Below are 12,595 nucleotides of genomic sequence, written 5' to 3'. Positions count from 1 at the left end.
GAATCTGTCCATTCGCATGCGTTATACTTGTTTTGTTATGCTTATGATTGGACTACAAGTTCTACTTTCAATGTGGCTGACTTATCTCCATTTGATTTTTCAGATTTGAGGATGAATCTTTTTGAGGAAGGGGGAATGATACTAGTCACAAAGGCCTTAGATGCGTATACGAAGGAAAAAGAAAATCAAGATTCCCTTTCTTGTTTTCAAGAAAATCAAGAAACCGAATCTTGGTCCAATTTTGCTGTTTTGAGCGATTTCAAGAATCAAGAAAATCAAGATTTCAAATCTTGGAAATCTTGGTCCAAGAAACCGAACCTTGCAACTAAGGCGCATTGGATATCAGGTACGAGCATTAACAAGCCAATTTCGGGAGAGAACGGATTACAAGCCCAAGTTCTTGAAGACAAGGCCCAATAAGATGTTCCAAGCCCAATCCAGAAGTTTAAATTAAACTTAGCTGAAAATTAGGCCAAATTGTCAAAGTGGCCTAATTTAATCTTTAAATACTTAATTTTAATTTTTAGACTTTATGAATAAATTTCTATGTAAAAATTCAGTCCAAGAGGCCCATTTAAAGGCCTTGGACGAAATTCCCCTTTAAAAGTCAAAATTAAGGTTTTTTTTTAAGTTTTCCTAGTAGGGCTAGGAAAGTAGTTTGGAGGCCTATATATATGGCTTGGCCAGCCACCCTTAAACTCATTGAATTACACATTACAATTACATTGAAAATTTCAGATTTGCTTTGAGTGAAAATTCTCTTTGATTTCTTCAAGAATTTTCTCTTGAGTTTTCTTTAGAAGTAGTTTTAACAATTTTTTGATTGTGGGAGCCATCTTCAGCCTTCTTCTTGCCATTTATCTTCATTGGAGGGGAGATTAGAGCCGTTTGAAGGGATTTGTGAAATCTTTATCGATTTCAAGGCTTCTTAGGACTTTTCTTTATTATTTTGATGTTCATTCTTCTTTATTAAATTCTGCTTGTACCGTTTTGTTGAATAATTTGGGATTAATTATTCTTGTTTTGTTTCAGCCATTCCAAACTTCAAGATCTGATTTGGCACTTCCTTGGACATAAAGAAACGTTTTTGATTCACAAAAATCCCCCTTTTCTTGCCATCCAATCCCTAGATCTAGTGTCCATTGATTTCGCAATCTGTTTTTAATTTTGTTCCTGTTTTGTGTTCTTTGATAGTTTCGGCTGATTGGAAGTTAATCTTGGGGCCTAATTTCGTGTTCTTGGCTTCTAAGAACATCTATTCATAATTTTTTTGATTCTTAGATGTCCTTTATTGATTTGGGGATTTTTAGTTTCCAGATCTAATTAATTCTAATTAAGTTTTACTGTTTTGTTTCAGATCCAAATGTTTAGAGTTTTCATAGGAGTTTCCCATGACTTGACAACTCGATATTGGTCCACGTGCAACCCCCTAGCAGATACAGTGAGGAATCCCATGATGAGGACACTTACGAAATAACTCATTGAATCGCTCCCAAGCCTCATACAGAGACTCGTCATCCAATTATTGGAAAGTTGTGATCTCGTTCCTTAACTTAGTGTTTTTGCTAGGTGGGAAATACTTAACCAAAATCTCTCTGCTAATTCTTTCCATGTAGATATAGAACTTGGTGGTAATGAATTTAACCATGCTCGAGCTAAATCTCGCAACGAGTACGGAAACAACTTCAACCTCAGTGTGTCTTCAGTCACACTGGCTATCTTGAATGAATCACTCACCTCCATAAACAATCGAAGGTAGAGATGTGGATCTTCCATGGGCATGCCACTAAATTGGCCCACCGTTTGTAGCATCTAAAACATTAGTGGTTTCAATTCAAACTGGGTTGCCTCAATATCTGGCCTTCTAATTCCTAGGTTTAACTTACTGAAAAGTGGCACAGCATATTATCTGATGCATCAATCCCTATTATCGGCAATGAGGATAGGATTTCGTACATAATCGGCTTCATTACCTTGGTCTTGATTTTGATTTCCAAGGTCCATCTTGACTTGTCTTTGAGTTGTTCCTTCACGTTTTCTTTGTCTGAAAGTTCACTCAATTTCAGGGTCTATAGGGAGTAAATTGATAATTCGATCTATACTTATAAACACCTAAGAAGAAAATCACAAAAATTAAAAAGAATAAGTTAGTAATGTTAGAAATAAATAAAATTGAAAATAAATAATTTCATGAAAAAAATGACTATGGCAATAGTTGACAATCCTCGACAACGGCGCCAAAAACTTGTAACGCTGGGGTTTGTGCAAGTGTACATAGTCGTTATCTAGTAATAAGTAAGTATCAAGTTATCGTCTCCACATGGATTGTATTTGTGCTAAGTCACTTAATTTGGAAATTTATATTAACAATTTGATAAATTAAAACACAATATAGTTAAGAAATGGTGATTAAAATATATTAAACTAAATGCAGTGATCCCTAATGCAAATTATCCTAAGTATGCAAATTATATGAATGAAATAGATTTTAGTAAAATTAAGCTCAATTTAAAACAATTATAACATAAATAAACTAGGACAATTACTTTAATTAAACTCAATTTATTATCAACATGCTTAACAACATTCGGAAAAGCATTCCATGGCAACTCGATCTTTCATGAGTTTGGAAACCACATTAGGTCCTTTCGGAATCCTTTACTTAGTAAATATGCATTTTACTGATCCTTATTTACTAAGGGTTTCTTAGCATTCGTGTGAGGTAACAGGGACGTGTTAGGTTTGAAACAATTTAATCACACAAATCTAAAAACTATGCAGATAAGGAGCTTGGTTAGAGTTGTTATGCAACCTACAATTTAATCAGGTTAGGATCAAAATTGAGCATGCACATTTCAATTATGTGTCCATTAGCTGTCGTCTGATTAGGATCGCTCAGCTAATTTAGGTGCATTTCAATCACATATGAACAAAATAAAGACTTGATTTTAGTTGAAAACATGATCGATTGAGGCACAAACATTATTACTATGAATCAAATAAATATTATTTAATCAAAATAATAATCCTAGCTTAAATAAAATTAAGTTATCATTGTTATAAAAAAGATCAAAGAACATATAGCAAACATATTTATATTAAATTAAAGAAAAAAAGATTAAACCCAATTCAGAGTGGCTGTCACCCAAGACTCTGACTGACGAGGCTTTTTCACTTTTTTGCATTGCTCCTTTGCGGATGGCTCTCCAAGGTGGCTGACCAAGGGTTCTTTAAGAGGCTTAATTGCTAAAAGCCTTATGCAAGGATGATGAAGGGGAAATATAGCTAAAAGAGTTGATAGAATGATGAATGAGTGAGAGATGATGGCATGAGGGATGATTGAAAAAGTGAGAAATGAGCAATTATTTATAGGTGAGGAAAGGGAGCTAGTTTGCTAAAAATAGGAGTGTCCATCCTTTGAAACTTCCTCCTAGAGTGGCCGGCCATGACTTGAGGAAAAGTGGCTAATTTTTCCTTCATTTTTGGTGAATTTGAGTGCCACAACAACTCAAGACTAAAAATCGGTCATCAGTAAATCCATGTGCAGCTGAAAATTGAGTTGACTTGTTCCCCAATTTGGACAGTTTTGCAATTAGAAGAAAACTCTTAGACCTGTCCAAAAATAGTAGATAGTTTAGAGGACCAAATATTATAATTTAACCACTTTAATTAATCAGTTTACTTAATTAATTAAAACCCAATTTATTAATGAAATATTAAAAATGAATTGTTAAATATAACTTTATATTTTATTATTTAATTTAATCATGTATGGCCCACTTTATAGCTTAAAAATATAATATGCTCAAATTAATATAAAATAAGCCATTTTATGCATGAAAACTATATAATAAAGTATAAAATCACATTTTAATAATTTTTATGTTCTAATTGTATATTTTCGCATATTTCATTAATTTATTAAACAATTACTTGATTTTAACAACAAATTTAAGTAAAAGGTAATGAATTATATAGGAAAAATCCTATATATTTTTTAGTTTACAATTATTTGTTCTTAAGTTTATGAGATTCGCTTTGTATTACCTTGATTATTGCTCGGACTTACTTTTGATGTTTAAGACTATTATTACGATTGTTTTGATGTTTATTTGATGATGATATGATAACATGATGAATTGGTACAATTTGGAATGACTTATATGCTTAAAAATGTGGTATTTTCTGGTCTGAAGTAGAGGTCTCAATATTCATGTTGTAAAAACGATACTTTTTGTGATATTTCGATGTGCAGAAAGTCAGTATGGTAATTAGGTATCGATACCTTATCACGAGTATCGAAACTTAGGGTAAAATAATCAATACTTTTCAAATGATACCAATAATTTTTGAGACTTTAGATTTTAGACAAGTAACAGAATGCTGATTTGGCATCGATTTTCCATACAGTATCAATACTGTACAAGGAAATTATCAATACCCATGTTCTAGTATCAATACCTACGTAGTCAGTTTTAAGATTTTTCTAAATGGACCTTATGCAGGTTTAATTATTATTATTAGACCTTTTAATGTATGTTCAACATGTATAATTGATAAATAAGAACATGGTCAGTCAAAAACTATGTGAATGTCAAAGTAAAAGATGTTTCCTTCTTTAAGTGTCTAGATATATTATGTATGATATGAGATAGTGGTGTGGGATCCTGATATTTGGGCTCAACGACTGGGCTGGGTATAGGGTGTTACATATTCAATAAATTAATATATACATATTAATTCCATATTAAACATGCATTATAAACAAAATCGAGTCTCCATCAAGCTTATGAAAGACCTTAAACCAGTTTGGAACTAAATCAGGATCATGTTGAAAGTTTTACCAAAAAAAGGTAAAAAAGTAATATAGGGATCACACAGTAATGTGACTAGCCTAAGGCCGTGTGGTGCTATTAAAGAGTCATGTCCCCAAACCATGAAACATGTAATGCCCTAAACCCAATCAGATTAGCTGGATCCGGATCTCGGGTGTTACCATTCTAACCCAGGCTTATACTTAGCCAAAACATACAATTTTCAACAAATAAATCTTCTTAAGTAATGTTACCAAGCCAACTTATGTTTGGGTGTATAATGTGTACTTAAAACCATTTTAACAAGGCCTTTCACTCGACGCGGACTTACAATTATACATATCATACCTCATTCATTTACTCATTTACCCTTACCTAGATCTTTAATCATTCCTATTTTAGAGGACCATACAAACGGAATACTCTTGATTCACCGCGTACTCTGGCACATTCTAGCTTCACTTTTCGCACCTTATTACTATGCAAGATTTGTCTTAACATTCCAGATTGGGCCTTACTTTTAGAGTTTTCCATACACATTATTCCTTTAGAATACCGTATACATCGTTCCTTTAAAGATCACCCAGAATTTCTTTCCTTTCATTCAAGGTCAGCCACAGAGGCATTCCCTTCAGATGGTTGCCACAAGGGCCATTCTTTTAGACTGTATGATGAAGGCGTTCCCTTTTTTAGAGATAGCGACAAAGGTTTCTTTTAATAGAGATCACCACAAAGGCTTCATTTACAAAGATTTCCGCAAAGGCTTCCTTTAACAGAGATCACCACAAAGACTTCCTTTAATAGAGATCACCACAAAGGTTTCCTTTAATAGAGATTGCCGCAAAGACGTCCTTCATCTAGTGTATTTATGATAGGGATTTGCTTAAACTCACATTATGCGAGGTTTACCCCTCATCGTTTGGGTCACACAGAAACCCCATTAGGTAATAACCTTCGTTTAGTTCTTCCCATATGACATCATAACCTAGCTATAGTCTTACATGATATGGTCATTTCATTTGAAATCCATGGCCATGGAATTTTCCTTTCAAATATTTGTGTTTAAAGTCCCGATAGACCCCTGTAGATGACTCTGGAAACAAACAAGGACTCACCAAACATAGACGCATGATACAATGACTTGCTCATGATAGACATTCATACTTTCAAGCTCATATACAAACCATAATCTTTCAGATTCATGCCCTATAATTAGACCATCAAACTTCATACTTTACTAGTTTCAATTTCACGATTTGGTCACTCAGCATAGAAGTTTCCAAAATGCATAATGCACATGCTAGAGTTAGTCAAGGGAATCACTCGTAACATATATATTCATGCTTTTGGACACATATAGGCACATATATGCAAAATCATAAACAATCATTCTTTGGCCTCAATATTCATATTGCATACTTGGATCTTTCAAACTTCATACAATCTATACACACTGTAACTCCTAAAATTGGGCCAGACGCTATGGTCCAATCTGAGCGTTTAAATGGGCCTTGAAGATGGCCAAAATTATTCTTAACAAAAAATTCACTTACCTTTTGAAAACATTTTATTTTGTAAAACATCTTGTATTTTTTGTTATAGAGTTATGTGTGTTGACGAAGGAGCGGAGAGGTTTAACAATCTACAAAAATATACGATTGATAAGTCTTGAACACAAAAAAACTAAAAATATGATGATTAAATCCTTAGAAGAGATTGAAGAAATAGAAAGGGAAAGAAAGAGGGGAGAAATCAAATCCCGGTAAAAAATGGTATCGGCGATGGCGATAGCAACGGTAACGATGACAGTGGCGACGATAGTCCGGTGGTGGTCTGATCTGGTGAAAAAAATAAAAGGTGGGAGAATGTTCGGTCACAAAGTTAAAAGCAAAGAGAATTGAAAATTAGTGGAGGAGGAAGGGTTTCCCATGGTTTTTCACGGCGGCACACGTCGGTGACATTGGCAGTGAAGGGCAGTGATTAAAAAAAAAAGGAGGTGAAAAGAACCTTGAATAGTGGTGTGGAGGTGGTGAAGGTAGAGCTTGATGTGGAGGAATTTTATGTGGTGGTTGAAGGTGGTGGTTGTTATTTTCAGGTTGAGAGAAATGGAGGAGTAAAAAATGAAAAAAATGTGAGAATGAGGGTAAATGAATGGTATGGACAACAAGGAGGTATGGTAAGCTTGGTCAATAGTGACCAGGTTCAATGAATCATAGCAAATAGGAAAGAATAAAGTGAAAGGAAAGAGAGGGAACATAAGAGCATAAAGGGGATAATGTTTCCCAACTTAAGGAAAGTTTGACTCTTTAAGAGTGAAAGTAATCCTCCTAAACATGGTAACAATAGGGTGGACGGTAAACACATTATTCACATGGAAATTGAGTTACAAAAATTAAATAAAAAGATGAGAAAAAGGGGACTTGAACGTAAGACCTCTAAGATAGCTTAGGAGCACTTAACCATTTGACTAGTTCACTTCCTTATGTTAATCCCTACCACATTTATTTTAAAACCATGTTGTGACGTTTGCTAAGGTTTGAGGCAAAATTGCACCACATAGAAAATAATGTGAGAGAAGGGATTTGAACACTAGTCATCATTGACAACTCCACCACTACTCAACCACTATACTTGATATTTATTAATATCAAAAGATCATATAAAATAAATAATAAATAAATAAAAAATTTGGGCGACCACTCTCTCAATTCATTAACCCAATTTCCACTAACTCAATTTTTGGGATGTGACATACATAAGGTCCCTCAACATTCATCATTATACCATGTTCATCTAACTTCAGGTCATGTTTCAATCACTTTTCACGAGAGTTTCTAGAAAACTTAAGACACATGTAAGAGTTAGTTTAGGGCCTCACTTGACAGACCCATTATACGTTGACACAATTCAACACTCAACACTCGGTTCATATAGACACCCAAATTGTTTCACATCTTATCGCATATTTCCAGATATACTCATACAACGCAACTTTAACTTCAGGATCCACTGGCAGAAACACATATCATCCTTAAAAAACATTCATACATTCATAGATGTAATTCATCATCACAAATACTCTTGCACTTGGGCTCGTCTAACCTTTCATCAAATTACAAGTCTAAGTTATACCCCTTTTTTTATCAGACCTTACTTGCATACTCATCATTCTACTTTTCATTCATGAATTTCTAAACATAATAATTTTATTCTTACACAATTCCTTTCTGTTTTACTCGTCTAATAAATACTCAAGTTCTATCATTAATTAATCATATGTACCTATAGTTCATATTTCATGGTATGCATTCCAAACGAACACATACATAGTCATGATTAAATGTCACAACACTCATGCATAACGCATCACAGACAATACTCATCAGATTATTTATCAAATGTTCTTACTATCCTTAAAGATTATTCATGCACTCACTCATTATTTTCTGAACTTAGATTATAAATAACTTATCCAAAAGATTCACAATAATCCATATAAGAGAACTCATATTCGACCAAACCACTTATTCCTTAACTTAAATTAGCTCAATACTCATTTCATCACAAATTTAGAATCACCAGGCTTCATACCCAACACACATACCATCAATTTCATAAAGATATATTTCAGTATGAGCAAAATATATACAAGGGTCAGTGAAGACACTCACTTGATCCTCACCTAAAATAACTGGCACACCAGATCCAACCATCTGACTTGTAATAACGAAATATGAAGGAATATTCTACTTTAGATCTGATCTTTAGTTCCATCTGAAGGACAAAAAACATTAGATGGCTTCCAAAGAAAGCCACTAAAGTGTTTTTAAAGGAAAGAATAAGATAAAACGTACCTCTCTCCAGCCCTTTTAACTAATATATACTTACAGACAAGACCCATATTTCCCTAGTGAAACTTTACATGTGCCACACTCTTTTAAAAATATCTTCATTATTGGTTTACAGTTGTAAAGGCAAATATAAATAAGAATCCAATAGGGACAATATCTGGTTACCCTAACCAGAGGGGCCTGAATTACTATACTTACAATGCAACTAACCTTGTCACTTTAATAACATGGCGTACTATGCCTCTAGCGAGTACTCCCTTTAAAATCATCTCTCCACCTGGTTGTTATCTCATATAATAGTAACTGGATACTAGGGCTTCACTGGGCGGGCTATTAAATACTCTTAACCACTTAATATAGTCTTCTCCTTAATATAAAGCAAAATATCAGGAAATCAAGTTTTTACTTACTCTTGTTGCGGTTATTAAACATCCACACGTACACACCAAATAATAATCTAGGCGTATAACACTACGCTAGACAAATAATTTATTACTATGTGTGAAATCTTTAAACTAGCCAAAATTGGTGTGTTACACAACAGACTGTTGTCGTGTAATCCAGGGTCACACAATCATGTCTCCAGGCCGTGTAAACTAAAAACCATCCTAAACATGTAGCACACACGGTCGTGTCAACCACCCATGTGTGACACACAGTGTGTGGTAGCCTGTGTGCAGCATAAATGACCTATTTGTACAAGTTTTATACCATACAAACTAAGTGACATATAATACCAATTTATGTCATCCAATCCTACAGTATAACATAGATATTTCAAAGCCAAAATATTAACTCAGATAGTCATTTAAACATACAACCAATATGCCCTCATTGACACCAAAAATTCAATAAACTCAATCAAATACAATTCATGACGAAGCTTTAAACCATTTCATATGCATAATACCATTCCAAACTTTACTTTTATCATTAATCATCTAATTGACAATTTGGAACCAACCACATAACACAAACCAAGTCACATATATAAGTTGATATAAAAAACTAGTATGCCAAAACATGTTCACTATCTTGTAAAGGTTAAGAATCCTATGTACATTCCACAAGTAACCAACTTCAAAACATAAAAAATCTACTGAATCAAGAGACGGTAGGTGTGAGCTTCTCGATGATCCGATTGACACGTTCTGAACATCTAAAACCTACAGAAAAGTAGTACCACGAGTAAGTATTTAAAATACTTAGTAAGCTCATAAGCTTATACAATATGAGCATTTACTTACCTCAATTTCTTATCACATATGAAAACATTATGTAATACAAATATACCTATCAAGAATTCAAACAACATAATTAACATATAAGGTTTTGAGCTCAAAGACATATATAATCTCAAGTGTTCAGATTTTCATTTCAAACCAACTTATATCTTATTCCCAAATCATATACATTACTTTGTCAGCATTCAATGGAATATCATCACATTTTCATTCACAATGTTACCTAATGAAACTTCGTAAAAAAGCTTGATACACAAGTGCAAGTAATAGTGTTTGGTTACCCGATTCGGTTAAACTTAAACGAATAATAAATTATAGTGCCCGGTTACTCATCAAGGTTAAACCTCCATGAATAGGATAATAGTTTTTGGTCACTCGTCAGGGTTGAGCCTACACGAATAATGACTCATAGTGCTTGGTTACCCGTCAAGGTTAAACTACACGAATTGGATAATAGTGTCTGGTCTCCCGTTATGGTTGAACCTACACAACAAATAGCCTGGCCAGGGTAAAATACCTATATTCTCGAGTCTACAACACATGCTGGAGCTCAGAACCTATGGGGAATAACTCGTAACCTTGTATACAAGACTTTTACTAATTTCATTGGGATTTATCTCACTTTGTACCATAATTCATAGTTACCAACAGTCACTATTACCGAATCAAATATAACATATTAGCATTAACAATTTAATTAAAATGTATGAACTCACCTGACAAAACCGTAGTGGTTTAACTAACAAGGACTTGTCGTTAATTTTTCCTTTTCCTCGTACGTTCTCCGATTTTTGAAATTCTTTTCTAAATCATAATTTGAATCAATTAACTATTCCAATTAACATTTAACATCATATAGAGGTCAAACCATAGCTTAATTTCATCTATACAATAATTCCTCAACTTTTTCATTTATCTCAATTTAGTCCCTAAAACCGAAAATAATATAACTTACACATTTGAGCTTTGATTTTGAAATCAATCTCAATTTCATCCTCCAAGAGTCCATTAGAACACAGAATTTCAAAATGTTTCATACACATTTCAAATTTATTACATCTTAGTCCCTAAGTTCAAAACTAACAACCTTTACTTTACAAACTAGTTCATAAACATATCTATGCTTCAAAACTAACCAAATAACCACAAAAATTTTAAGAAAACATCAATGGTAGCTTTCACAATCTGTAAAAATTTTACTTCTCCCTTTTGTTTTCGTGAGAGGATGATGATGAACCAAGCAAAATAAATTGTTTTTGCTTTTGTTTTCTTTATTTTAACTGTTATAACATTTAATAATGTTTTATATTATAAAACATATTACATTTTAACTAAAGAAATCCCACTTGCCGTCCAACATAACTAAAAATGGTATATTTACCATTTAAAACCCTAAACTAACTTTAATCATGCATTTTAGCTAATAGAAATCAAGAGATACTAGATTTTACATTTTTTATGATTTAGTCATTTTTCCTTAATTAACTAGCGAAACATCAAAATTACCAGACCAAACCTTAATACGACACTTAAATAACTTCAAAAATATTTAAAAAATAATATTTACTGACTCACACGTCAGATTTGTGGTTCTGAAACCACTGTTTCTGACACAACTGAAAATCAGTTGTTACAACTTACCCTCTAAAGGAAATTTTGTCCTCAAAATTCTTACTAGTAAATAGATTATAGTACTAAGATTTCACAGATTCCTCTATTTCCCAAGTTGCTTCTTCGATACATTGTTGATGCCACATAACTTTTAGTAATGGAACTATTTCTTATGAAGTTCTTTTACTTTCCATGCCAAAATTCTCACTGGTTCTTCACTGTACGACAAATACAGTTGTAACTCAATTTCATCAGTAGAAATCACATACATCGATCCATGGAAAATATTATCTATCATTTCCAACTCTGGTGGTAAAGCTAAATGATATGATATAGGTCTAATTCTCTCAAGAATTTCATACGACCCTATAAATCTTGGGTTAAGTTTTCTACTGAATCTCAACACATTTTTCCATGACAAAAATTTTAAGAAAACTTTATCCCTACTTGAAATTCTATATGTTTTCATTTCATATCGGCATATGATTTCTATCGATCAGAAGCAGTTTTCAGACAATCACGGATAACCCTGACTTTGTCCTCTTTTTCACTAATTAAATCAGTATCAATAATATTTTATTTCAATCAACTCAGACCAATACAATGGAGATATGCATTTATGTCTGTATAAAGCCTCATATGGTGTCATTTTAATACTTGTTTGGTAGCTCTTATTATAAGCAAACTCAGCTAATGGTAAAAATTCTCCCAGCTGCCTTTAAACTCAATATCACAACACCACAGTATATCTTCGAGAATCTATGTTACTCGCTCAGACTGTCCATCTTCCTTGGGATGAAATGCGGTATTGAAATTTAATTTCGTACCCATAGTTTCATGTAGCTTAATCTAAAATCTAGAGGTAAATTTCAGATCTCGATCGGAAATAATAGATACTAAAACACAATGTAATCGTACGATCTTAGAGATGTACAACTCAGCTAATATCTCGAGTGAATAATTTGTATGGGCCAAAATTAAGTGCGTCGATTTTGTCAATCTATCGACAACAATCCAAATATCATCTTTCTTTTTCGGAGTCAGCGGTAATCCCAATACAAAATCCTATGACTCG

General features: G+C 33.3%; 1 non-coding gene across 1 annotated transcript; it reads left to right on the top strand.

Annotated features, from left to right (window-relative positions):
• Positions 1–1,448: 1,448 nt before the first annotated feature.
• LOC128034246 (small nucleolar RNA R71) lies at positions 1,449–1,555 on the top strand. The gene has a single exon (XR_008190376.1). It is a non-coding gene; the product is annotated as a small nucleolar RNA R71 (small nucleolar RNA).
• The last annotated feature ends 11,040 nt before the right edge of the window (positions 1,556–12,595 follow it).

The sequence above is a fragment of the Gossypium raimondii genome, chromosome 10, assembly GCF_025698545.1.
Source record: "Gossypium raimondii isolate GPD5lz chromosome 10, ASM2569854v1, whole genome shotgun sequence".
NCBI lineage: Eukaryota > Viridiplantae > Streptophyta > Magnoliopsida > Malvales > Malvaceae > Gossypium > Gossypium raimondii.
This window is presented reverse-complemented; position numbering and strand designations above follow the sequence as displayed.